The 12,070-nt window shown below is 44.3% G+C and overlaps 1 pseudogene; it reads left to right on the top strand.

Annotated features, from left to right (window-relative positions):
• The first annotated feature begins 868 nt into the window (after positions 1-868).
• On the top strand, positions 869-3,693 carry LOC118221478 (annotated as a pseudogene).
• Positions 3,694-12,070: the final 8,377 nt, after the last annotated feature.

The following is a 12,070-nucleotide window of genomic DNA, read 5'->3' as shown; positions in this document are numbered from 1 at the left end:
CTGCTGTTGCTAGTTAGCGAACATAGTTGTGTGTAATTTAGGTAGCCTAATCTTTTTAAAACTTGTCTCAACTGTTGCTAGTCAGCAAGCTTAGTTGGGCGTTAGCTGAGAATATCTGTAGTTGACTTGCTGTTGTTAGTTAGTTAAAGGCGTTAGTGAAACTGTGTGTGGGGATTGGTGTTTAACTGCCCCGTATTGTTGAGCTAATTTCGAGGAGCTTCACCTGGTGCTATTTAAGTGGTGTTCATCTGTGGTTCAACAGTGTGCATCTGATTGTGTCGTCGCTTCTGCCGTCCCCCGCGATTCAGATAAGCGTATCATAACTTAATTTGTTTCTGCTGTTGCTAGTTAGCGAACATAGTTGTGTGTAATTTAGGTAGCCTAATCTTTTTAAAACTTGTCTCAACTGTTGCTAGTCAGCAAGCTTAGTTAGGCGTTAGCTGAGAATATCTGTAGTTGACTTGCTGTTGTTAGTTAGTTAAAGGCGTTAGTGAAACTGTGTGTGGGGATTGGTGTTTAACTGCCCCGTATTGTTGAGCTAATTTCGAGGAGCTTCACCTGGTGCTATTTAAGTGGTGTTCATCTGTGGTTCAACAGTGTGCATCTGATTGTGTCGTCGCTTCTGCCGTCCCCCGCGATTCAGATAAGCGTATCATAACTTAATTTGTTTCTGCTGTTGCTAGTTAGCGAACATAGTTGTGTGTAATTTAGGTAGCCTAATCTTTTTAAAACTTGTCTCAACTGTTGCTAGTCAGCAAGCTTAGTTAGGCGTTAGCTGAGAATATCTGTAGTTGACTTGCTGTTGTTAGTTAGTTAAAGGCGTTAGTGAAACTGTGTGTGGGGATTGGTGTTTAACTGCCTCGTATTGTTGAGCTAATTTCGAGGAGCTTCACCTGGTGCTTATCTGCTCTAATGAAGCTAATGCAAACACGTAATTGTCACCCAGTATTTATAGCTCCAGCAGAGGCTGCCATAGGCAGCCTCGTCATCAGTTTATCATGTTTTTAAACCCCATTCCCTTGTGCGTGCTGCCTCGCCCCAAATGGTCTGTTCACCGCAGGCGTAATTTAACCAACTTGATCTACCCACCCTTATCCACACCTCAGGAATTCACTGTCACAGGTGGATTATGGAACTGCCAGTCAGCCGTCCAGAAAGCTGACTTCATTACTGCCTTTGCCAAGACGAAGTCTCTTGACTTCCTGGCTCTCACGGAAACCTGGATCACTCCCGATAACACCGCCACCCCAGCTGCACTGTCTGCGGGATACTCCTTCTCGCACACCCCCAGGGCCTCTGGCCGAGGCGGGGGTACCGGTCTACTCATTTCCTTGTCCTGGAAGTTCTGTGTCCTCCCCAGTCCTAACCCTACTTTCTCCTCCTTTGAATTTCACGCGATTACTGTTACTCATCCCTCTACATTTCACGCTATTGTTCTGTACCGCCCTCCAGGTCCACTCGGCTCATTTCTGGACGAGCTGGACACTCTCCTGAGCTCTCTCCCTGAGGATGGCACTCCTGCTATTCTACTGGGAGACTTCAACCTCCCACCAGAAACCTCCCAACTGTCCAGGGTTGCCTCACTCCTGCAGTCGTTCGCCCTATCCCTGTCCTCCTCCCCCCCCACACACAAGGCTGGTAACCAACTAGACCTTGTATTCACCAGAGGCTGCTCCATTCCCCAACTTGCAGTGACTCCCCTCCATGTCTCAGACCACTTCTTTCTTTCTTTCTCCCTCTCCTATTTACTCCCCCTCAATTCATCCAATAGCTCACCCACAGTAACTTTCAGGAGAAATCTCCCTACTCTGTCACAATCCTCCCTCGTCTCCACTGCTCTGTCCACACTTCCCCCTCCTGCGTCTTTCTCTAACCTGCCAGTTGACCTTGCCACCTCCACCCTCAACTCCTGCCTCTCTCAGTCCCTCGACTCACTTTGTCCTCTTGTCTCCAAACCAGCACGCTCCTCACCCCCCTGCCCATGGCTGACCGAGTCACTACGCTCCAGCAGAACATCACTGCGGGCTGCAGAGAGAAAGTGGAGAAAATCCCGATCCTCTGATGACCTGACTGCATACCATACCCTGCTGGCGACTTTTACATCTGCCCTCACGTCTGCAAAAGCCTCTTTTTTCCAATCCAAGATCAGCGCATGTGTCTCTAATCCACGTAAACTATTCTCCACCTTCTCTTCCCTCCTCATTCCTCCTCCACCCCCACCTCCCTCTTCCCTCTCCGCAGATGACTTTCTGGCCGCCTTTGAAGGAAAGGTGGCTACAATCCGGAACTCCTTCACCCATCCAGTGAGCCCCCCAACCCCCCAGGACAACCCCACAGCCACACTGACCTCCTTTGAAATGCTGGAGGACTCCGATGTATTACAACTGATCACCTCTCATCGCGCAACCACCTGTCCACTTGACCCCATCCCATCTAAAGTTCTCCAATCTATCTCCAGCGAGCTCCTTCCCTATCTGTCTTCCATTATTAATTCCTCTCTCTCCTCTGGTCATGTTCCCTCTGTTTTTAAGACGGCTCGTGTTACCCCACTACTCAAAAAACCCACCTTAGACCCCTCCGATGTAGCAAATTATCGACCTGTCTGCAGCTTTTGACACGGTCAACCATAAAATACTCCTCTCCACCTTGGCTGGGATGGGAATTGCCGGGACTGCCCTGTCTTGGTTCGCTTCCTATCTTGCAGATAGGACCTACCAGGTCACCTGGAAGGGGTCTGCCTCTGCTTCTCATCCACTTGTTACGGGAGTGCCGCAGGGATCTGTACTGGGTCCTCTGCTGTTCTCCTTATACACCAGATCTCTTGGTTCAGTCATTAATTCACATGGTTTTTCCTATCATTGTTATGCAGATGACACACAACTCTTCTTTTCTTTCCCCCCCTCGGCCACACTGGTCAATGATAAGATCTCTTCCTGCCTGGCTGACATCTCCACCTGGATGGCCAGCCACCATCTGAAGCTCAACCTCAACAAAACTGAGCTGCTCTTCTTCCCGCACAAGACCTCCTTGCTTCGTGAACTCTCAATCACGGTTGATGGCACCACAGTGACTGCCTCTCACTCTGCCAAGAGCTTGGGGGTGGTCCTGGATGAACAACTGGACCTCAAGGAGCACATCAAGGCAACATCAAGGTCCTGCAGATTCCTCCTATACAACATCAGGAGGATTCGACCATACCTGACGACGCACTCCACCCAGCTGCTCGTCCAGGCTACGGTGACCTCTCGCCTTGATTACTGCAACTCTCTCCTTGCAAACCTGCCAGCTTGTGCCATACAGCCACTACAGATGATCCAGAATGCCGCTGCCCGGCTCATCTACAACCTCCCCAAATTCTCCCACGTCACTCCTCTGCTGCGATCACTTCACTGGCTACCGGTCGCTGCCAGGATCCGATTCAAAGCCCTGACCCTTGCCTACACTGCCGCCAACAGGACAGCCCCCATCTACTTGCAGGACATGACTCAATTCTATGTGCCTGCTCGACCACTCCGCTCTGCAGCAGCAGGGCGTCTTGTAACCCCTCCCACCCGCCCAAAGGGATCACAGAGCTTCTCCACCCTAGCTCCCCAGTGGTGGAACGAACTCCCCGTCCCTCTCCGAACCTCCCCCTCACTATCCATCTTCCGCCGTGGCCTGAAGACTCATCTCTTCAGACTATACCTAGAATAACCACCACCATGCTGTGTATATATATAAAAAAAAAAAATAAAAAATAAAAAATAAAAAAAAAAACCTTTTTTCCTTGTCACTTGTTACATGTTGCCCCATCCCTGCACTTCTTGGTAAATTGTATTTGTCCTAATACTCTAGCTTAATCTTCTGCCTAGTTTGGCTTTGCAGATGTTAGACCAGGATAGTGTTCATTGTTCTCAGCTAGAAATAGCTGTACAAAATAAGTAATTGTACCTTACTGAACCCGTGTTCAGCAGTTGTCTACGATCATGAAAATGCACTTCTTGTACGTCGCTTTGGATAAAAGCGTCTGCCAAATGAATGTAATGTAATGTAACTAGGTTGTGCCTGGTTGGTGGGTTCCCTCTCAATTAAATAGTACATCATTTGTATGTCACTTTGGATAAAACCGTCTGCTAAATAAATGTAATATAACATCATACTGCATGGCACTAATTGATCTGCTATTATTGCTTAAAATAGCTTTAATAATCACACACATCGATCATTCAGGAATAGAAAGTAGATTGGTGATATGTAAAAAACAAACAAACAAAAAAAACCTTGCTTCTTCTTTTCATATACCACATGCACATATTTTATATATATTTTAAGAGTTTAAATCAGTACTGTATAAATGTATGTGCATTACCATAAGCATTCCATCAAACCTTCATCACAGAGATTTTCTGCTGACACTCAAGAAGATTGCACGTATTAATTATGCAAGTAAAGACCACAACTCTGGCCAAGTTATTTGAACAAGTGTATGAAAACATGGGTAGCATTGCTTTGGAATATGGCTTATTTTCTGTGAACCATATTGGTTGTTATTTGGTTGTAAGTTGGCATCATATAAATCATTTTATATGCAGAGATCATTTTTGGAAATATTTATGTAACAGATGTATATATAGTATATGCTTGTTGTATGCCAGCAACCTGTCTTTTATGGGTTGAAAATACATGTGGCAGATTCACTCATATACAGTAACTTGTTGGGTAGCATATATAATAGTTCTAGAATAGTATACATGTGTGCAATTCAGAAGTTGAGTGAAGTGAGTTATTTTATTTTCTGACACCTAATGTAATATCTGAAGTGTAGTCAAGTAACTATTTAGCAGCCTTGTGCAGAAAAGCTATCAATAAAATGATTTCAAAGTATCGTGGTCTGATTTGACTCTCATTTTACTCTCATCCTACCAGAATATGCCATGTAGCAGCTATATTAAGGGAAAAGACATCCCTCCTCCCACCTTTGCTGAACCTGCCTTTCAAATGTTTGAAGGCACCAGATGCCTCTGATTTATGTATATATTTATAATTTTATATATGAACACATTTTATGTGGGTGTCTCCATGCGACATGTCAAGAACAAGACAGATCACTAACTGCATTTTGTTTGGCTCTGCAGGTTTGATTTTTTTTATTTTTATTTTGGCCTAGACACTTGTATCTAGTGAGCAATGGATATTGCTCCTTAATGCGGTGTATCATTGGCTTGAACTAAGGGCAAAATGTTTTTCATCTGATTTCTTATCTGATTTAAACCCAAGAATTTAATAATTTTCTGATGATTGTTTTTATTGTGTGGCCCCCTTGTACCGATTACCTGGGTATGATCCGATATGTGGTGATATTATTCACATAACAAGAGCAGGTGGGGCTAAAATTGATTGATTGCTACTGTACAGGAGGTGCAGATCAGGGGATGGGATACACCCATCTCAGGCATAAAGGAAAATGATAGATTAAGTCTGCCATGTCTACAGAAGAGGCTAACTGATACTGAGTGATTCCGGGTTTAGCCTCTAGTTTCAGCCCAGACATCTCATCTCTGAGGCAGATACACTTGTTTTCCCCTCCTGAGATTGTGCCGTAAACTTAATTTGTCACAGAGAGGAGCATGGTGAGACAAATCCAGTCGGCCAAATTCATCTAATTGCAAATGTGTGACTGTCATTGTGGTTGATTTTGACAGGGGCAGCCATGTGTGAACAAGGGCCATTAAACTGAGGTGTAATTGCTCACATCTCGTTAGGAAGGATCAGGGGCGAAATTGGCCCCTGACATCACTCCCATCCCCAGCTCTACCACTTGCAGACATTCTTAGAGACACCGAACACAAATTATGTGCCGGACACAAATTGTTGGCATGTTTTTGTGCGATACGACTCCATCTCACACTAGTAAACACTCCAATAGGCCCTGTCCAGCAGTGGAGTACTGTTGCTCTCTGACACTGGAATGACCCTCATTTTGATCTGGTGACTGCATAAATCAAGTGTGATTATATTCACCAGTTTACTAAATTAGGCTTAAACTACTTTTTTGTTGTTTTTAAATTTTTGCACTTCTCAGTCTCAAAGAGCTTTAAGCATCTCCTCTGATGAGAGTGAATATCTCCCACCAGATTAAAATAGGCCTTGTTTCGCCACTTCATTATAACAGGGGTTGGCATGACTGGTCTTACTGAACTCCATTGAGCTGCTTTTATTGATAAGTTCATGGATGACAGCTGAAGAGAGTTCTTATGCCCCTTGTGTCACGGCCTCTCCAGGAATGCAATTTCCCAATCCTGTTTAACACATAAACTTACATAAGAAGCCCACAGTAGAATCAGTGTCAGAGCCAAAGAAGGAATCAATTGCAAATGTGGATCTTATAACTTCAATTCAATACATTATTGTATGGCATGTGGTCCAGCCAGCACATGCACTGGACCAGTATGCCCACTGTAGACCTGGATTTTCTATCCTGCAAATTCCCAAAAGTGTCCACTGTATGTGGCAGTCCAGATGTGGGAGGAAGAGAACATGTGTGTCATTAACATAGTGGAGTAGTGGCATGTTAAAACTATTTATATATTCCCAATGATTGGAGGCCTGGCAGACACTAGCAAAAGAACAGAGGTCTAAAGCGCCTGACAGATAGAAAGCGTCAATGACGCCACTTGTTAACATCTAAGGCGGGAGAATTTGAAGCATCAGATTACCTTTTTCCTTCTCGTCAATGCTGGGATGCCATATACACAGTGTATTTTGGTGGTCTGTGCCCCGCGTCGACGCTCGAAAATAGAACTGAGCTCTGAAAGGCGCGGCAAAACCACTTGACGCCTCCAGTTTGTCTACGTCCGTTGAAAACAATGGGTGCGTTTATTGACGCGAGCGTCTGATGCTTCGTATCTGTCAGGCGCTTTAGACCTCTGTTCTTTTGCTAGTGTCTGCCAGGCCTCCAATCATTGGGAATATATAAATAGTTTTAACATGCCACTACTCCACTATGTTAATGACATGTTAAAACAGAGAAAATGCAGAAATTCAAAAAAAAAAAACAATGCAAAAACAGAACACGGGCAGGGAGGAAGACACTCACGGCAAAACACTGAGTCACAAGAACAAGAAGGAGCACAAACCGAAACACAATCCAATACGCACACAAAAAACAAACAAGGATCCAGCACCTGAGTCAGGGAGAAGGGAACTTAAATAGACACGACACTGACGAGACACAGGAGGGTACAATAAACAATCAGGCCACAGAGAGGGCAGGGAAAACGAGACAACCCAAAAACAATAATAGAATAATTGAAAACAATAATACAATTAAATAGGGTTAAAGGACAGAACTAAAAGCTGAAGTGCCGCCACCTGGCGGCCCAAAAAGGGAAACACAGACAGACCACAGAACATGACAAATATTACACACCATTCAGAATAAGTAGATTGACACTCATTAAGAACAACACACAAAATAGTAATTTGCACAATTGCCGGGCACTAAGTTACACCCCACCCATAATAAGTCAGTTACCACTTATTAAGGAAAGTGCACACGATGCAACATTGCAGTCCCTTGCTGCCCATCCCTTATCAAATAGGAGCCCTCCCTTATTGCCCTAACCTCAATAGCCTTGCCAAGGTACTGAAGTTAGAAATGTTATTGCAGAACAATGTATTATCTTTATACCTGTAAGATTTAATTTAAGAAATTCAATATGAAATATAAAACCATTAATATCTTTTAAAAAGATAATATAAGATAGTAATAAAAACCAAGTCAATAAATTAATATATATCAACACGTACACAATATCTCAATAGTTTAAAAAGAGATTTAATTAAACCACACATTGACTCCTCCCCCAAATCAGGGTGGATTGACCCGATGGATTCTAGAGAATATCTTTGGTGGGGAAACAGTCTGACTACTCACACGGCACTCAACTAGAGTCGGTACCTCCAAAAAGGGAAACGGAGAGTGGAATAGCGTGTTTTTGTTGAAACCTGCAGCACAGCTGCCATCCGTGCTGCTTTCCACAATAGCCAGCCAGCGTTGCAACCTTATTCTTAGCGCTCCAGTTAAACATGTCCTGCCCTCCATCTCACCATGAGCACATTTAAAGGAAATGCTGTCTGGCATCCCAATGAGACCATATAGGCATTGTCACAATGGTCCAACCAAAATTGAAATCCTCATAGCAGTCACGTTATCAATCAGCCCATTTGAAATCACTACACTCTTTTCCAAATACACATGCACAAAATTTTCACAACAAATGTTATCATTGAATGGGGTGCTGTAAGCCTAACCCACTCTAGCAATATGACATGAAGGTGACAGTAATGCACTCCATAGTTCTCTGTTACCTTTTCCAAGGTGATAACTGAGTGAAATGAAATGGACAACATACATCTTTTCTTTGAGAACACCAAAAGAAAAGGTACGCTCATTGGCACTATCTTTATACTACTGAAAAAAAAACTCTACAGCTTCCTTGACCTCAGAAAACCCTGTCCATCCTCCCCTGAGGAGCAGTGAATATCACAATCCCTCAGCTATCCTGGTGCCTGGAGTGAGTCAAAGGGATAGGGTATTGATGTCAAAGCCTTGTCTGGTGGAGGCTTCCAGGTGATGCTGTGTAAGTACCAGTGCTGAACTGACTCGGGTCGAGCTCCACGGGCACAGTTTTGCCCAGCTCAGACGAGGCACGCGAGGAATGTTCCAGAAAGAGACGCGAGAAGGACCCTGTTGTCCGCTATGGATTGCTGTCAGAGCTGGAGGGTCCCCAGCCACCATAGCTGTGCCTCTGCCAGAGAAATGAATTATGTAGCTTGTTTTTCAGGAACACAGAGAACAAGGTGAGGCATCGCCAAGGGAGGCGAAGGGGAACAAAGCAACAACAAGGGAATTCTAAAGCTGGCACCAAAAGAGCCAGTCCTAATACATTCATAGACTACAGATGTCTTATTTTAATTGCTCTTTAATGACAAGGACACAAAGAGTGATTTGTGCTGGCATTAGTGAAACATTTATTAGATTATTTTAATGTGTCAATAGTGAACTCACGGTTTTCAAGAACATTTCATTTCATGAATGTTTCACTTGCTCTAAAGCAAACCTGCTCAGCCACAGAGAAGTGATAAAGAGAACTGAATAATTGTATCATTATTCAGAGTGCACATCTGCCCAAATTATGGCTAATCAAACATGCTTGATTTCCCATGATCCTTTGTTCTATTTTGGTCTTCCAGTACTCACACAGATTTAAACAGTACCTATATCTTTCTTTGTCACATTTGCACTTTGCAACCTCCCCCATGAAATGTGAAGCTAATGCATATGGACGAGTAACTACAGAGAGCACTGAGTCTCCAGTGTCTGCCCCCCCCCCCCCCACTTCCCAATCCCCCCCACATCACTCGCTCTCCACAGCATTAAAGCACAGCTAGCGGAAGGCATGGCGTGGTGGTGCAGTCGGGGGCGGCGCAGTCGGCGCTGACAGCGTGTCCTGTCAGGGTGCATTATAGAGAGCTGGCCCTCAGCCTCTCCAGGTATCTGTATCTGCCATCAATTACACATGAATCTCCTCACGCATGGAGCAGCAGCCGCTCCGCCTCTGGGGACTGGGAGACAGGCAGTGATTCTTGGGACGGAGAGAGCAGGGCCCTCTCAAAGACAAAGGCCAGGATTTAAGAATAAGAAAAACCTTTCAGACGAGAAATGAAAAAATCCTCACTTCCCCTCCGGCCATTCTTATTTGGGAAAAAAGCCATTGACTGACCCTTCATAAATGTAGCAGGAGGCTTGTCCCAGTGCAGGGGACATGCAGGGGGATGGTATCTGAGAAGAATAAGATACACCATCTGGAGTGCCAGGCAACGTGCCCGCTTTTGCAGTGTTATTTTCAATTATGAGAGGTGGCTTTAATGGAGGGGAGTAGAACTATGTCCCCATACTTTATTCAGGTCTTGCTCAATTAAGCTTGGGTCTTAAATGTGGCACTATGTTTGGCTGGGAGCAACCAACTGAAAAAGGCTGTTCCCTGAGGTGTCGTTTGGATGAGGGGTTCATGCCAGACACAACAGCCAGCAACCGTGGAGAGGACACTCTCCGTTCCCACTGAAAGGTCACTTAAAGACCGGGAATCATGGGTCATCGTTGCCATTGTTAAAAATGTCACAATTTCTTGGTTGCCGTGACAAGCAGGGCAGAATTTGGCAGGATTTCTTCATTAGAGAAAAGGGATGTGGCTTTTTTTGTACTGAGCTACTCATACATGCAAATAGATCTATTGTACAGAGCAATGTCCTGGTTTTACAGCGCTACAGTTCATTATGCACATATGCTTCTGGAAGTGAACTGCATGATTTAACTTTGTGCTTCAATTGTGGGGAAACTAAAGAAGGGCCTGTCAGTGCCCACGGGTTTTTACAACTGAGTGACCAAGTTCATAAAATCCATCCAGCAGAGAGTGGCATCCGTCCGGGGGCCTCCAGCCCCGCCCACACCTGAAACGATCTGAACGAGGCAGGGTCAGAAAAAGACCCTGCAAAAATGTGCATCCGTATTTCTCGGCTGACTTTAGTGGGGGAAAAACTTGGCCTCAGGGCATTTGACAGATGGCCACCTGAAAGAAGTTAATCATTATTTTGTGTCTGCACGGCCATGCATCATTATCCCACCGCCGCTGTCGGGTTAGCAAATCGCTGTATAAGGAGCCGAGGTCGCCGAGATCGCACCGTCAGGCCTGCAATGCTTCTGCGGGACCTCCAGACCTGAACTACTCTAATAACAGCTTGCTGGGGATTTAGAAGTGATGTGTGCAGTTATGAGCTCTTATTGAAGTGGTCTCAGGATCTTATGCTGAACTCTCGCCATAAAAGTTGGTCATTTTACAAATTTGCCTAAAAGTAGTAGTTGAATCACATCCTAATTAAACCTAATAGGTTTGATTTTTTTTAAGATGCATGAAAATGGTTTAATATTGAGGTTCCCACAACGCCTTATACGGTTGTCAGCACTGCTTTGAGAGGCTATTTCCCAAATAATAAGGATAAGGATGTTCACCACAAGGAGTTACTGTGTAAAGTAAATGACTAGGGCTTCCTCCTTTATTGGGTAACCATCAAATTCATCTGAGAATGTTGCATAAAAGGCATGGATTTTTTTTTCTATTTCATAGTTTCTGTATTTGGTGAAATTCAAACCATGTTTGACTATAACTATATGGAGAATGTGACATTACTAGTAGCTACAAACCAAAATAATTCTGCTTTAAAATGAAACAAAAATCATGTATAATCATCTGTCACTGATAGCGTTCATGAAACCTTATATTTGAATTTCTTTATTCCTGGTATATTTCTGCATTTTACCCAAAAATTATTTTGTATGACAACTACCAACTGACTTGCTGTTTTATTTTTTGCTCTTAGTAGAGCAAGTTTAAATGATACTGAAACTGAATGTAGGGTATATCAGATCGATGCATTTGAAAATGAGTTGTTTATATTGTGTCAAGGACATACACCCAGTAAAAGCATATGATCTATTCTTATTGTTCATGGTCTGTTTTTATATTTGAGCTAATATGTTCCCAAGCAGTGACTGCCATAAGCTGTCATGGGAATAAACCAGGCTCATTAGGACACACATATAACAGAAACTAATAGGTTCAAAATACCCATGTTCCAATTGCTACGCACGCCTTCCCATGTGCTTGGGAGACCTCATTGTCCGGCGTCGTCGCCATCGCCATAGATGGGGAAAGACAGGCGTATCATCACGCTTCATTACTGCCGCGTGTCACTCCCGTCCCCACTGTCCACAGTCCCAATGCCGCCGTCGCACTGAAGCTCTGCTTGGGCGGCCCGTCATAGAGCACCACCAGATCATTCTACACAGCAACACCCTCAGCAGACTGACAGTGCAGTGCTGCAACAGCACTTCTTATCATCAACAAGTCCAATCAAGAGCAGGGAAACCCATCCAAAGTCTTTCAGGTGAAGGAAGTTCATTTTTGTTTGGCTGTCTGACCGGGAGACAGGATCCATACATGTGTGTACATTGTGTTCATGGTGATTGGAA

The sequence above is a fragment of the Anguilla anguilla genome, chromosome 2 (assembly GCF_013347855.1).
Source record: "Anguilla anguilla isolate fAngAng1 chromosome 2, fAngAng1.pri, whole genome shotgun sequence".
Lineage (NCBI taxonomy): Eukaryota > Metazoa > Chordata > Actinopteri > Anguilliformes > Anguillidae > Anguilla > Anguilla anguilla.
Note: the sequence above shows the minus strand (reverse complement) of the source record. Positions and strands in the feature narration are given on the sequence as shown.